Genomic DNA, 17,299 nt, shown 5'->3' on the forward strand with positions numbered 1-17,299 from the left:
CATAAAGAAATGATTTTATAAAAGGATTACTACTAGAATGAAAGGGTGTGATGCATGCAATCGGCTGAGATCCGGTAAGTTTTCCCAAAATACCCATACATGTTTGTTTGATTCAATATGTGAATATGTGAATAGCATGCTAGATTAGGGCTAAGAATCTGCTCGGGATTTGTATGATAGGAGAGATGCCTTGTGTGCTTACTGTATAAGCCCCTAGAACTGCATGCTGGTATGGATTACTGATGATATGTTAGGATGGCCTGTTAGGCAGTGCTCTGGTTAGAACTCGATGGTCGAATTCTACTTGCTTTGTGCTTTTAGGAACTACTGGTAGTGTTGGCTGACTATCAATCGAATAAGTTAGGTTATATGTTACAGAAATTAGATAATTTTAGAAGGTTAGGTTTAACTCTAATGCACAACTCTGGTTTGAGTCCAACCATTGTAGTATGAGACCTTGCAGTTGAATAATTATCTAGTGTCTGTGGCATGTAATTATATTCATAAGGTACATATCAGGTGTTAGTTTGGGTTTCTTCTACAGCTGATGTCGGAGAGTGGTGGGAAGGGAATCCTAGGAGAACCTAGAAAGCATGTTAGCATTATCGGATGTGTTATTTTGGAAGTCACATAGGAAAATTGGGACGACTCTTGATGAAAGTATGGATAGGTGTGAAAGGTAGTATTGGACCTGTACTACTGGAAGCATAAGATCCATACTCGAGTCAAGGGAGTCACGAGGATACTAAGGGACCCGTTTGGTGTGAGATCCTTCGAGTGTTTTTTGATGGTTTGTATGGTTTATTTTCAGTATGGTGGTCACTCGATGTGGTTTAATTCCTGGTGAAGGATAAGGTTCGGGCTCTTGAGCCAGACCCTTGGATGATCATATGCAGGAGTTCATTTCTTCTGAGATTACCTATAACTTTTTGGAGCAGACTCTTGTGATATTTTGTACAATTAAGGAGGGTATCATTGAGATTTTGGATGAGCATCTGGGTGCATTTCACACTGACGTGGTAGCTATGGTGGGTGCACGCTCTCTGACATTCCGAGAGTTTCATGCATGTGGGGCTCCTGAGTTCTTCGGAATGAAGGACCCCATTTATAGTAGACGGTGGTTGGTGGACATCAAAAATGCCTTCCAGACTAACCTCTACCCCGAGGGGTCGAAGGTCGGATTTGCATCCTGTCTTCTGAAGGAAAAAGGTCGTGATTGGTGGGAGGAGGTGGATTATGCTTTGGGCGGTGAGGCAGTTGAGACGATGTCTTGGGATGATTTTATTATGAGATTCAAGGCTGATTTTGCACCCGTGATTGAGGTTCAATGTCACACCCCCGAACCAGACGGCGGAAACGTCCAGGGGCTGGCGTGACTTAAATTGAAATATCATCACAATGAATATACATGAAACATAACATAAACATCCCCATGCATTAATACATTACAACCGTCATTGTTCACATCCAGTACATTGTTTACATTACATAATCCGTAGTATAAATTGTTTGAGAATCACAAAACATAACATCCTAACACACTTGGCAATTTTCTTCAGCTTATCTGTTACCTGAGAATACAAGTTATTTTGAAAACGGTCAACATATATAATGTTGGTGAGTTCATAAGTGTGTTTGATGTAAAGTAGTTTATGTCATTGGTAAAACCCAGAAAATCCGATATTTTCTGTATTAAAACTCTTCTTGAAAATGTTGTGATGATCCAGTAAGTATATGCGGGAATGATTTCAAAACATGAATAAATAAGAAGTTTTGCATTATAGTTTTTGAAAGTACAAATGAGTAAGACTGGTTTCCCCGGAAAACCCGATGTCTTCCGAATAAAAAGTTATGATTGTTTTTGCTTTATTGAATCGTTACATCGAATGGATATGATTTCCCTTGATTAATGATTTCCCTTGATTAATGATGTCGGATTTCTACGTGAGTCGTTATAACCATGCATGATAATGACTAGTTCGTCTGTCTTGGTATTCTAATGAACACCAAAATTTGATCTTAAGACTTTGTCACACTAGACTGGCCGAGTCTAACTGTAGCGAACAGCTTAGGTGTGGGGGAGTCACCCCCGTATAGATCTATACACAAACTCTCGCTCTTCCTCCAGGAGACTTTGATTACAACTACAGACTATGACCGACACCTATTGGTGTCACCCGTTATTACTCACTCCATCCACATGAATTGATTAACCTTGATTAATGATCTGATTTTTATTTTACTTGAAGAGAAGGTAAGCCTAACAGACGAGTAGAAGAGGAGTACTAGGCCCTACTAATTTCGTATGTTATTTAAGGCTGTCGGGTATACGAAGAGCGCGTTGGCCCATTTCGCATATAATTTATTTGGACCTTACTAGTCATGCTAATGGGCTACTGAGGCCCAATAGCATGTAAAAACCATTGAGGGTCCATTAAGCATGTAATTGGGTCACAGGAGGCCCAATAACATGTATTATTTATGTTGGGCCCAAAAGCCATGTTAATGAGTCACGAAGGCCCATTAAGCATGATTAGAATCTCTCAAGCCCAACCACTTGAACGTTTACTTGTTTTGTATAGTATTAATGTTGCGAGTTGTTTAATCGATATGTCGTATAAATCACGAATTTGTTCTATTTAAAACTCATAAGTTATAAAGTTTTGTATATTTTGACCCAATTATTATTATTATTAATATACTTGACCAAAACACTGGTTTGACCTATTCAGCCCCTTATTTTGTAAAGTTGGCAATTTTAGCCCTTTTTATAGAAAAATGACGTTTTAGGTCCTTGAACCATTTTTCTTGACATCTTTGACCCAAACACTTATTTAAATAATGTTTTAAGCCCAAAAATAAATTGTAGAAAGTTTCAACCCTTTGGTTAAAAGATTTGCATTTTAGTCCACTTTTTTCGCAATTTTTACACTTTTTACCCAAAATCCAAAATCTTTGCATTTTCAATCCTTTTTAACAAATATGATCATTTTAAACCCCAGAAATAGATTTATTTACCTTTCTACCCACTGTTTTGAGAAATTTACCATTTCAGCCCCTTAAATCAATATTTTTTCGCAACTTTGGGCCTATGGGCCGAAAAGCCCAAAATTTAGCCCAATAAGCCACAAATTTCGTTTTTAGTCCTTAGAAAAACATAATGTTCATAGAAACTTCCATTTTAACTGTTTTGACCTTTTGAACCTTGTAAAAACCGTAAATGACAACTTTTTCCCAATTTTTGTTTATTTGACAAAAATAGTCCAAAAATGAGTTTTATGTTATAGTGTGTTATTTTAAAGCTTGTATATTAGTTTATTTTGACATGTTAAGTGAAATATGACCTAGATCACATATTTTTCCTTCTTGAACTATAGATCTTGAGATATCTTTCATTTTAGCACATATATACCACAAAAACACAAGAAATCACACATATCATACAAATACACATAGATCTTCACATTTTACTTGCATTCTCCCCCATAAAACATATGAAAACCGAAAATAGATGGGTATGAACTCACCTTAGGTTTGTGGGTTCGGTTTTGAAGAAAAATAGAGAAGATGAGGTTGTTTTTGGCTTGAATGCTTTCTTAGAGGAAGTATTTAAGCTTTGATGGTCCTAGAAGACATGATCACGAAATGAAGCCATATGAAGGAGTGTTCTTAGCTTAAAGATAGAAATAAAAACTTATGTATGACAACAACTTACCAAGAATGATGATATAAGTGAAGATTCTCTTGAAGCCCTTCCAAATTTTCGAGACTTTTGAGAAAGGTAAGGAGATGTTCTTGAAGATTTAGAGAGAGTTTGAAATGTTTTGTGTGTGTGTGTTGATTCTCGGCCGCAAGTAATAAGAAGAGGGAGAGGAGAGAGATGAATGCATGGGAACATGAGATTTGTCTTGGATGTATGTTGGATAATCCCATAATTAACCACTAAACAACAATGAGGTGTCATGGGCATTTATCCATCATTTTTCATTTTTTTTTGTTTACTTGGGCCGAGAGAGAGAGGAAAGAAGAGAGTAGCTTGGGCCTTTTGTGCTTGAGTCCATAATATGAGGCCCAATTGGATCATTTTTCGGCCCATTGGGCTTTTAGAGTAGTTCACGGCCCAATTTAGCATAAAGGAATGGATTTGAGTCTATTAAAGTTATTTGGATTTGTTATGGCCCAATAAGGCCCATTAAGGTAAACCAATCCATTCTAGGCCCATTATGACCCAAAAGTTAAATTTCATGAAAGTGGGTTGAATTTCAAGCACAACATGAATTAGGGTTTACGAGTTTACAGTAGATAATGTTTACAAGAGTACAGAATTTCCTAGCTAGAATGCTAGTTGTGACATCATCCCCCCGTTAGAGGGAATTTCGTCCCGAAATTCTTTTTGAAGCTAGACTTAAGAATGCGAGAATAAGTGAGGGTACTTTTGCTTCATCTGGTCTTCGCGTTCCCAAGTGAATTCCGGTCCATGCTTTGCGTTCCACCGAACCTTCACTATTGGAATGCGACTTTGCTTAGTACGCTTCACCTCCCTGTCCATGATCTCGACGGGTTCCTAGATGAACAGGAGATTCTCGTTGATTTCGATTTCTTCTAGCGGAATGACGAGTGTTTCGTCGGATAAGCACTTCTTCAAATTGGAAACGTGAAACACTGGGTGTACGCTGCTGAGTTCGGCAGGTAGTTGCAGTCTATAAGCCACCGGACCGATTCGGGCAAGAATCTCGAAGGGTCCAATGTACCGTGGGTTTAGTTTTCCCTGTTTCCCAAAACGGATCACCCGTTTCCAGGGGGAGACCTTTAACAACACTCAATCCCCGACTTGAAATTCCAAGGGCTTTCGCTGCTTATAGGCGTAGCTCTTCTGTCGGTCGCGTGATGCTTGAAGTTGAGCTCTGATTTGAACTATTTTCTCAGTCGTTTCGCGTATGATTTCCGGTCCTGTTAATGCATTGCTTGCTGTCTGCCCTCTTGCCAGTTGAGTGTCGCCTACCTCTGTCCAACACAACGGTGATCTACATTTACGACCATATAATGCTTCGAAAGGAGCAACTTTGATGCTTGTGTGATAACTGTTGTTGTATGAAAATTCAATTAAAGGTAAGTGGGTATCCCACGACCTTCCAAAGTCTATCACACAGGCTCGAAGCATATCCTCAAGCGTTTGAATGGTTCGCTCACTTTGACCATCCGTCTGTGGGTGGTAAGCAATGCTCATGTCAAGTTGTGTCCCCATAGCCTTCTGTAGCGATTGCCAAAAGCGTGAAGTGAACCTACTATCTCGATCTGAGATGATAGATATTGGTACTCCATGGAGTCTCACAATTTACTTGATGTAGATTCTTGTTAGTCGCTCCATCTTGTATGTCTCCTTTATTGGCAGGAAATGAGCGGATTTTGTCAACCTGTCGACTATCACCCATATGGTATCTAATCCATCTGTTGTCTTGGGTAATTTGGTCACAAAGTCCATAGTAATCCTTTCCCATTTCCACTCGGGTATTACCGGCTGTTGTAATAGTCCTGAGGGCTTTTGATACTCTACCTTCACTTTAGCACAAGTGAGGCATTTGCTAACGTATGTGGCAATTTCTGCCTTCATGTTAGGCCACCAATACTGTTGCTTGATATCCAAGTACATTTTATCTGAACCCGGATGGATGGAGTATCGCGTCTTATGAGCTTCATTCATGACTACTTCTCTGAATCCCCCAAGTTTAGGGACCCAACTTCGGTTCATGAAATAATATGTTCCATCCTCCTTGATTTCGAAGTTCTTTTCCATTCCACGTAACGCTTCGCTCGTTCTGTTTTCTGTCTTCATGGCGTCGAACTGGGCTGCTTTGATTTGTGAGGACATATGGGATTGGATGGTTATTGAAAGAGTCTTCACACGACGATTGGAGTATTCTTTCCGACTCAAGGCATCAGCTACCATGTTAGCCTTGCTTGGGTGGTACTTGATTTCGCACTCATAATCGTTTAGCAGCTCAACCCATCTTCGCTGCCTCATGTTCAGCTCCTTTTGATTTAAAATGTGCTGGAGACTCTTGTGTTCGGTGAAAATGGTGCACTTGGTACCATAAAGGTAGTGCCTCCAAATTTTCAAGGCGAAGACCACAGCTCCCAATTCGAGATCATGGGTGGTATAATTTACCTCATGTGTTTTTAATTGTCGGGATGCATAAGCTATCACCTTACCACGCTTCATGAGTACACAGCCTAAACCCTGATTCGAAGCATCGCAGTAAACTACGAAGTCCTCTGTTCCCTCTGGTAGTGATAGTACTGGTGCACTACAGAGAGCTCGCTTCAGAGTTCGGAAGGCAACCTCCTGCTTTTCTGTCCATTTAAATGGTACACCCTTCTGTGTAAGTATGGTAAGTGGCTTGGCTGTTTTGGAGAAGTTCTAAATGAATCTCCTGTAATAGCCTGCGAGACCTAAAAATTGACAAATTTTTGTGGGTGTCGCTGGGACTGCCCATCCTTCAATGGCTTTGATCTTAGGAGGGTCCACATGTATCCCTTCTTGGCTGATAACATGACCTAAAAAGTTTACGCTTCGGAGCCAAAACTCGCATTTAGAGAGTTTTGCATATAACTTTTCAGTTCGAAGGGTTTCCAAGATTTGCCGGAGATGTCGTCCATGCTCCTCTTCGCTTCGAGAATAGACTAGAATATCGTCGATGAAAACGATGACAAAGTTGTCGAGGAATGGTCGGCAGACTCGATTTATTAGGTCCATGAATGCGGCAGGGGCATTCGTTAGACCGAAGGGCATTACAACGACTTCATAATGTCCATAGTGGGTTCAGAAAGCGGTTTTGGGAATATCCTCTTCTCGGACCTTGAGCTGGTGGTAGCCGGACCGTAGATCTATCTTAGAGAAGTAATTTGCTCCCTGGAGCTGGTCGAACAGGTCGTCGATTCGTGGAAGTGGGAAGCGATTCTTGATAGTGAGCTTATTCAGCTCTCTATAATCGATACACATCCTAAAGGATCCGTCCTTCTTCTTAACAAAAAGGACCGGAGATCCCCATAGTGAGAAGCTAGGTCGGATGAATCCTTTACTCAAGAGCTCGCTGAGTTGGCTTGACAGTTCTTGCATCTCCGCAGGAGCCAACCTATAGGGTGATTTGGCCATTGGCGTAGCTCCCGGTACCAGGTCAATTCGTAACTCGACTTGTCTTTCTGGGGGTATCCCCAGAAGATCTTCGGGAAAGACGTCCGAGAAGTCGCAAGCCACTGGGATGTCTCGAATATTGACCTCTTCCTTGGACTTATCCACTATGTGTGCCAGAAACGCCAAGTCCTTCTTTTGTAGACACTTTTGTGCCTTAATGCAAAAGATAAGACGAAGGTTCGTACTGGGTTTGTCTCCATATATAATTAGGGTTTCGCGATTTGGGAGATGAAGGCGAACGGCCTTCTCGCGACACAAAATTTCGGCATGATGGGGGCTCAACCTGTCCATGCCGATAATCACATCAAAACTCCTAATAGTTACAGGCATCAAGTTTATTTGAAAGGTATGCTAATTTAAAGTTAGGGTACATCCTACATAGATTTCCCCGGCTGATTTTGTTTTCCCATTAGCCATTTCCACCGTAAAGGTTTCATTAAGCTTTTGGGGTTGTTGTTTTAGCAAGTGTTTGAATTTGTTACTCACAAAGCTTCGCTCTGCCCCGGTATCAAACAGGATGCATGCATAAGAGTGGTTAAGGAGAAACGTACCGGTGACGACAGCGGGATCCTGAACCACTTCTCCTTGCCCCATAGTCAGCACTCTTCCTGCTGCTCCTGTCGCCTGGGTGTTCGCATTGGGACAATTTCGTCAGAAATGTCCAGTTTTCCCGCACCCATAACAGGTATAACTGGCTTCGTCTTTGGTGTTGTTGTTGTTGTTGTTGTTGTTGTGCATCTGGTTTTGTGGAAACTGGGCCCTACAATATTTTGTTGTATGGCCCTTCAGGTTGCATCTGGTGCACATCATCTCTCTGCATTCCTCGAGGTGATGGTAGTTACATTTGTTACACTTGGGAAGATTCCCCGTGTACTGCTTCGGAGTATTTGGCGTGGATGAGGCTGGAGCATGTGGTGCTAGGGTAGCTTGGGTTGCTGCGTGGACAGTCACTGTCTGTTGCTTCTTAGATGACTCGGAGTTTTGTTTACCTCTTCTCTTGTTACTCTTTCCTTTCCTATTCTCTTCTTCCTTCTTAACATCCGCTTCCATGATCTTAACACTCTTCTTGTTGCCATGATCATACAGTTTCTTGGCCAGTCTCTTGGCACTATCAAATGTCTCAGGGTTTGCCGCAATGACATTCCCTTGGATAGGTGCAGTCAATCCCCAGATAAACCTCTCAATCTTTTTCCCTTCTGAGGTGATCATACCCGGACACAGAAGGGATAGCTCGCTAAACCTGGATATGTATGCTTCGATGTTGGAGTTCTGAACTGTCAAGTTCCACAATTCTTGTTCCATCTTTTGTATCTCGCCTCTAGGGCAGTACTTTGCCAACATCATTTCCTTCAGTTCTTCCCAGGGCATCGCGTTTGCCACTGGAAGGGTCATGGCTTCAATGTGACCATTCCACCATGAAAGAGCTTGATCGACAAAGGTACATGCTGCGAACTTGACCTTGCACCCATCTGGACACCCGCAAATTTCAAAGACGGATTCGATTTTCTCAATCCACCTCTTTAGGGCTATGACGCCTCCCATTCCATTAAAGGTTCGTGGCTTGGCGTTGGTGAAGTCTTTGTAAGAGCATGTTTTGGTAGGTCCTTGATTTATCCCGTTGTTTGAACTTCCAGCTCCCTGCCCGTTTCCTCCGCCATTGTTCCCCTGGTGGTTTTGTGTCATGGCTGCTGTGACCGCAGCAGATACAGCGGCTTGAAACGCGGCTAAGTTGACTTTCGGTGGTGTCGGTGGTTGGGTATTTCCGCGGTTTGGTCTCTAAGGCATCTTGCTGTTACGGAACAGAAAGATGTTGAGTATGTATTGTTTTTAAGTTGAGAATTTCGTGAATTGATTTTTTTTTTGTATCTAATTGTTCCCATAAATTTACGCCAAACAATAATAGTATAAAACACATAGCAGGTCACAACATCACATAATATTTTTCACTAATAATATCCGCACTTTGATACATGAAAATTTGCTCGAAAGAGCATACATAGAGGTACAAAGTTCGACAGCATAACGACTCTATGAGTAGTGTAATCACTTAAACATGGAGTCGATAGTACATAATATAGTGAACATAGAGAACATAGTACTAGTAGGGAAGTCTACTGGTCCGAAGTGCTCCGAGATGCGTCGGGTGATGGGGCTGATGACGTGGATGCGCCCTGAAGACGCGCCACCTGTCGTTCTGTGGCTCGTAGTCGATCTTCCCAAATCGCTTGTCGTACATGGAAGTTATGGATTACTTCTTGAGTTTCTCGTTCCGCTCTGGCTACTGCGGCTCGCATCTGATTCAGTTGCTCGGCCGTGTCCTGGGCTAGGTCGCCAGTATTCCGTAACCGCCTCACCATGACAGGGAGTGCCCGGTCGGCTGGCCCTCCGTCTCTCAGATCATAAAATTCCCTGGCCATCCCATATAGGGGTCGCTGCCCCTGCTGCCTGCTCCATCTCCAAATATCCACGCCCCATGGAGGCGTGGGGCCTTTCGGGCCCATCCGATGAGCGGGCACCCTTATCGGGTAATGTGGGTTGATGACTTCGGACTCTGCATCCAAATCACCATCGTCGTCATCACTGGGTTCTTCCTCGGGCTCCCCTTCAGGGTCTTCTTCGGCTTCCTCTTCTTCCAAACCTACCACTGGCTCAGCAGGTCCGCCCTCGACTCCTGCTTCAGGTTCCTCTTCAGACTCCTCTTCGGGGTCTTCCTCAGGTTCCTCTTCCAGCCATCCGTTATTTCCCTGATTGGGGAAGTACAGATCTCCAGGGAGATGGAACCCAGCCATACTGTCTGCACGAAGGGGGGGGGGGGTATATCAATAAACTATTATTAATCCTAAAATATTCTTAGTTGTTATAAAATTGGGTTAACGCATTTTTCTTGATTAACAATGGGGTATGCCTTGGGTTTACTGACCATCGCGATCGTTCCAGGGCCTGTGATAGTTGTATTACAAAGAAATGTAGTTGATCAGGCTACATTCATCCCTAATACAACTGTGAACAGTCCTGGTTTAACCGGGATGTCAGGTTCTCCCAATCGTTTTATTCGATTTGTTATTATCTTCATTTTTCTAAGTCCCACAAATAAGAGTGTTTATTGGTATATTTTATTTGTTTTGTTCAGAGTTATTTAGTCCCTCTATTGGTTTATAGTTGCATATCAATGTGTGGTTAGATATGCTAGTTCACTATAAACAGTGCTCTGATACCAACCTGTCACACCCCCGAACCAGACGGCGGAAACGTCCGGGGGCTGGCGTGACTTAAATTGAAATATCATCATAATGAATATACATGAAACATAACATAAACATCCCCATGCATTAATACATTACAACCGTCATTGTTCACATCCATTACATTGTTTACATTACATAATCCGTAGTACAAATTGTTTGAGAATCACAAAAAATAACATCCTAACACACTTGGCAATTTTCTTCAGCTTATCTGTTACCTGAGAATACAAGTTATTTTGAAAACGGTCAACATATATAATGTTGGTGAGTTCATAAGTGTGTTTGATGTAAAGTAGTTTATGTCATTGGTAAAACCCAGAAAATCCGATATTTTCTGTATTAAAACACTTCTTGAAAATGTTGAGATGATCCAGTAAGTATATGCGGGAATGATTTCAAAACATGAATAAATAAGAAGTTTTGCATTATAGTTTTTGAAAGTACAAATGAGTAAGACTAGTTTCCCCGGAAAACCCGATGTCTTCCGAATAAAAAGTTATGATTGTTTTTGCTTTATTGAATCGTTACATCGAATGGATATGATTTCCCTTGATTAATGATTTCCCTTGATTAATGATGTCGGATTTCTACGTGAGTCGTTATAACCATGCATGATAATGACTAGTTCGTCTGTCTTGGTATTCTAATGAACACCAAAATTTGATCTTAAGACTTTGTCAGCCTAGACTGGCCGAGTCTAACTGTAGCGAACAGCTTAGGTGTGGGGGAGTCACCCCCGTATAGATCTATACACAAACTCTCGCTCTCCCTCCAGGAGACTTTGATTACAACTACAGACTACGACCGACACCTATTGGTGTCACCCATTATTACTCACTCCATCCACATGAATTGATTAACCTTGATTAATGATCTGATTTTTATTTTACTTGAAGAGAAGGTAAGCCTAACAGACGAGTAGAAGAGGAGTACTAGGCCCTACTAATTTCGTATGTTATTTAAGGCTGTCGAGTATACGAAGAGCGCGTTGGCCTATTTCGCATATAATTTATTTGGACCTTACTAGTAATGCTAATGGGCCACTGAGGCCCAATAGCATGTAAAAACCATTAAGGGTCCATTAAGCATGTAATTGGGTCACAAGAGGCCCAATAACATGTATTATTTATGTTGGGCCCAAAAGCCATGTTAATGAGTCATGAAGGCCCATTAAGCATGATTAGAATCTCTCAAGCCCAACCACTTGAACGTTTACTTGTTTTGTATAGTATTAATGTTGCGAGTTGTTTAATCGATATGTCGTATAAATCACGAATTTGTTTTATAACGATTTATAGATTTATAAAAATAGTTATTTTTCTATTTAAAACTCATAAGTTATAAAGTTTTGTATATTTTGACCCAATTATTATTATTATTAATATACTTAACCAAAACACTGGTTTGACCTATTCAGCCCCTTATTTTGTAAAGTTGGCAATTTTAGCCCTTTTTATAGAAAAATGACGTTTTAGGTCCTTGAACCATTTTTCTTGACATCTTTGACCCAAACACTTATTTAAATAATGTTTTAAGCCCAAAAATAAATTGTAGAAAGTTTCAACCCTTTGGTTAAAAGATTTGCATTTTAGTCCACCTTTTTTGCAATTTTTACACTTTTTACCCAAAATCCAAAATCTTTGCATTTTCAATCCTTTTTAACAAATATGATCATTTTAAACCCCAGAAATAGATTTATTTACCTTTCTACCCACTGTTTTGAGAAATTTACCATTTCAGCCCCTTAAATCCATATTTTTTCGCAACTTTGGGCCTATGGGCCGAAAAGCCCAAAATTTAGCCCAATAAGCCACAAATTTCGTTTTTAGTCCTTTGAAAAACATAATGTTCATAGAAACTTCCATTTTAACTGTTTTAACCTTTTGAACCTTGTAAAAACCGTAAATGATAACTTTTTCCCAAACTTTTGTTTATTTGACAAAAATAGTCCAATAATGAGTTTTATGTTGTAGTGTGTTATTTTAAAGCTTGTATATAGTTTATTATGACATGTTAAGTGAAATATGACCTACATCACATATTTTTCCTTCTTGAACTATAGATCTCAAGATATCTTTCATTTTAGCACATATATACCACAAAAACACAAGAAATCACACATATCATACAAATACACATAGATCTTCACATTTTACTTGCATTCTCCCCCATAAAACATATGAAAACCGAAAATAGAGGGGTATGAACTCACCTTAGGTTTGTGGGTTCGGTTTTGAAAAAAAATAGAGAAGATGAGGTTGTTTTTGGCTTGAATGCTTTCTTAGAAGAAGTATTTAAGCTTTGATGGTCCTAGAAGACATGATCACGAAATGAAGCCATATGAAGGAGTGTTCTTAGCTTAAAGATAGAAATAAAAACTTATGTATGACAACAACTTACCAAGAATGATGATATAAGTAAAGATTCTCTCGAAGCCCTTCCAAATGTTCGAGACTTTTGAGAAAGGTAAGGAGATGTTCTTGAAGATTTAGAGAGAGTTTGAAATGTTTTGTGTGTTTGTTGATTCTCGGCCGCAAGTAATAAGAAGAGGGAGAGGAGAGAGATGAATGCATGGGAACATGATATTTGTCTTGGATGTATGTTGGATAATCCCATAATTAACCACTAAACAACAATGAGGTGTCATGGGCATTTATCCATCATTTTTCATTTTTTTTGTTTACTTGGGCCGAAAGAGAGAGGAAAGAAGAGAGTAGCTTGGGCCTTTTGTGCTTGAGTCCATAATATGAGGCCCAATTGGATGATTTTTCGGCCCATTGGGCTTTTAGAGTAGTTCACGGCCCAATTTAGCATAAAGGAATGGATTTGAGTATATTAAAGTTATTTGGATTTGTTATGGCCCAATAAGGCCCATTAAGGTAAACCAATCCATTCTAGGCCCATTATGGCCCAAAAGTTAAATTTCATGAAAGTGGGTTGAATTTCAAGCACAACATGAATTAGGGTTTACGAGTTTATAGTAGATAATGTTTACAAGAGTACATAATTTCCTAGCTAGAATGCTAGTTGTGACATTCAACAGCTGGCAAGGGAGTTTTAGGACCTTCTCAACACTACCGAGATTGTAGCGGAGATCCTGCCATGTTCCGTAAGAGGGATTTGTTGGTTCCGCAGTATGTGGAAGACAAGGAGATGAAGAAGGCCTGGTACCATGATATGTTGAAGGATGAGATATAGGAGTTTGTGAGTATATATAGCTGCATATAATTGCTATTATATAGGGACGTTCCTAGTGAACAGTGTTCCAACTTTAGTTCTATTTTATTTAGGTGTCACCCAATCGTTTGTATCTCTTACGCTTAGCAAGAGGTTCAGTGACGTTCCAGGGGCGCCTAATTATCCTTTAGACGTACAGTTTTCCAATGATCGTCCATTATGGGTATCGAGGGTACATCGGGGTTGTGATTTGGAGTTATTTGGTGAGCAGTATCCGATTTATTTGGTTCTTATTCCTTTGCGTGAGAGAAAGGTGATCATAAGGATGGATTGGTTGAGCCCTAATGGGGTGATGATTGACTGCGGGCACCAGTTAGTTCAGGTTCGAACCCTAAGCGGGGGAGGACTAGTTATTCATGGTGATGGTGCCCAACGTGGACCGACTCTTTGTTCGGATGCGAGAGCTAGGAGATATTTATAGTAGGTTTGTTCGAGTTGGTGGCCTATGTGTTGGAAACCAGAGAGAAGAAGAGGACGATTAACGATGTGCCGATTGTTTGAGAGTATGCAAATGTGTTATCGAAGGACTTTCCCAGAGTGCCTCCAGAGAAGCAGGTGGAGTTCTATACAGATCTGATCCCAGGTGCAACTCTGATAACCAAGGCACCTTATCAGTTGGCACCACTGGAGATCCAGAAGTTCTCTACACAGTTTCGGGAGCTGTTAGACAAGGGATTTATCAGACCAAGTAGTTCACCCTAGGGAGCATCGATATTATTTGCGAAGAAGAAGAATGGCTCCCACAGGATATGCATTGATTATCAGGAGATGAACAAGTTGATGGTGAAAAACCATTATCCGCTTCTCAGGATTAATGATTTGGTCAACCAGCTTCAGGGTGCATCTTGGTTCTCCAAGATTAATCTACGTTTAGGTTATCATCAGATGAGGGTTCGAGATGAGGTGTTCAAAATACGGCCTCGTTATGGTCGTTACGAGTTTGTGGTGATGCCTTTTGGGCTAACCAATACACAAGAAAATGTTCATGGATCTCATGAACCGGGTTTGCAGACCGATGCTGGATCGATCAGTCATTGTGTTCATTGATGATATCTTGGTTTATTCTAAGACCAAGGAGCGGCATGATGATCATCTATGAGAGGTTTTGGAGACTCTACGGAGGGAGAGGATGTACGCCAAATTTTCCAAGTGTGAGTTTTGGTTGCATGAGATGCAGTTTCTGGGGCACCTTGTCAATCAGAAGGGTATTCTGGTTGATTCAGCCATGATCAAGGCTATGATGCAGTGGGAGGTTCCGAGATCTACATCCTAGATTTAGAGTTTCCTTGGTTAAGCTGGGTTTTTATCGTAGGTTTATCGAGAATTTCTCCAGGACTGTAGTTCCGTTGACTAGGTTGATGAAGAAGTCTGCTCCCTTCCGTTGGGGGCCTAAGCAGTAGGAGACATTTTAGACTTTGAGGCAGATGTTATGTGAGGCTCCGATCTTGAACCTGCCAGAGGGTGTGGATGATTTCGTGGTGTGCTATGATACATCGATTTCAGGATTGGGTGTAGTTTTGGCAGAGGGGTCGTGTGATAGCTTATGCTTCGAGGCAGCTGAAGCCTCATGAGGCGAATTATCCCACTCATGATTTGGAGCTGGAGGCGGTTGTTTTCTCCCTCAAGATTTTGCATCATTACTTGGATGGGGTTTGTTGTATCATTTACACGGACCACAAGAGTTTGAAGTATTTGATGGATCAACCAAATCTGAACATGAGGTAGCGCATGTGGCATGATGTGATGAAGGATTATGATTGTGAAATCCTTTATCATCATGGGAAGGCCAACATAGTGGTCGATGCTTTTAGTTGCAAGGAGGCTGGTACTCCCATCAAAGATGTCTTTTTGAGGATGACTATAATTACCCCACTCTTGGAGCAAATCTGAGAGCCTCGAGTGGAGGCCATGAAGGAGGAGCACCGGAAGAGTGACCGTATAGTGGCTCAGGTGTCCTCTTTTGATTATGATAGTCGGGGATTGTTGAACCTTCACCGGAGAGTTCGGGTCCCTTATTTCGGGGGTACGAGGCAGATTTTAATGGAAGAGGCGCATAAATCAAGGTTTTCTATTCAACCGGGAGCAAAAAAGACGCATAGAGACCTCTGACTTGATTATTGGTGGCCCTACATGAAGCGAGATGTGGCTTGGTGTGTGGAGAGGTGCTTGAGTTTCAGGAAAGTCAAGGCCGAGCATCAACAACCTCTGTAATGCCCCGCTTATTTAAATAAATTAATAAATGTAAGTCCCAGACTAAATTGTGAAGAATTTTAGAAGTTGGGGGTTAAAAGTGTAAGTTCCAGATTAGTTTTGTAAGTATTTAAGAAGGCAGGGACTAAATGGTAATTTATGGGACTTCTTTTGAAAAGATTTTAGAGGTTAAGGGGCCGTTTGGTAAAGATGAGATTAACATTGAAAATATTTTATGGGTCAGGGGCTAAAGCATAAGTTTTGGGATTTATTTGAGAAGAATTTTAGAGGGAAGGGTTGAAAAGTTAATTTTTGGATTTACTTTGAAAGAAAAAGAGAAAGGGAGGGCCGATCTTGACATTATGGCAATCTTTTTGTGGAGCCGGCTATAAAATGTCACCACCGGCCAAACCCTAACCCAAGATGCTTCATTCGGCCGCCACCCTCACTCTATCTCTCTCCAGCCGCCATGTCTATCGTCGTCGGAGTTCACCGGAGCACCATCACCAACCGCCTCCTTGCCGTTGAAGCTAGAGTCCTCCATAACCACATTCCCGGCGAAGCTGCTGCCAGTGACGAAGTGCAATACAAAGAAGCCGACAGACGACTGTCGCTGCTTCCTCCGGTGAACCGCGCTGTGTTCGCCGCTATGCACGACGGGTGTGAATCGGAAGCTCTCGGTATGGATCGCGCCACCCATATACTCCTTTTCTTCTTCATTCTTTTTGTGATTTGGTGTCGTTCACGTCGACAGGAATTGACCGGTGGCCTTGGGTCACGTTTCGGCATTTCCGGTCGTCACCTGCCACCTTTGTGGCTGAGTTGAGAGTAGTTCGGTGTCCAGCTCGTGCTTGTGAGTGTGTGAGTTCGTTTGCTCGGCTGACGACCAAGAAAGACCACCGCCACCACCATAGGGTGGTGGCTAACATCGCAACTACCGCTGCTGCTGCCTTTGTAGTTCTGCTGCCGCCACCGTGAGCCACCAAGGGAGGGTGGCTGGACCTTTTGGGCAACTAGAAATCATGTAGGTGTGTGTGTTTTGTTGTAGAAGGTGTTGATGGCCGGAAAACAGAATTGATATCCACCATGGCCGCCAGCCATGGTGGCTGCCACCTTCTACCACCACCGGCCACCATAGGGTAGCTGTGTGTGTGTGTGTTTATGTTGTTTAGTGTGTGTGTTTATTTTGAGTTTCAGCATTGTAAAGTGTAAATTACAATTTGGATAATGGAAAGAAACCCTAACCACCACCGTGGGGTGGTGGCTGACGCCTCCTGCCGCCACCGGCCGCCGTGTCGGATGGCGGTGTGCTAACCTCGTTGAGTTTGATTCGTTTGGGGTGCTTGAAACCCTAATGGGCCTTGTAAGCCCTAATTGACCCAATAAAACCCTAATGGGCTTAATGATATTCTAGTGGGTCTAATAGGCCCAATAA

This window comes from Lactuca virosa, chromosome 9, assembly GCF_052849685.1.
Source record: "Lactuca virosa cultivar CGN04683 chromosome 9, Lactuca_virosa_CGN04683_v6, whole genome shotgun sequence".
NCBI classification, from domain to species: Eukaryota; Viridiplantae; Streptophyta; class Magnoliopsida; order Asterales; family Asteraceae; genus Lactuca; species Lactuca virosa.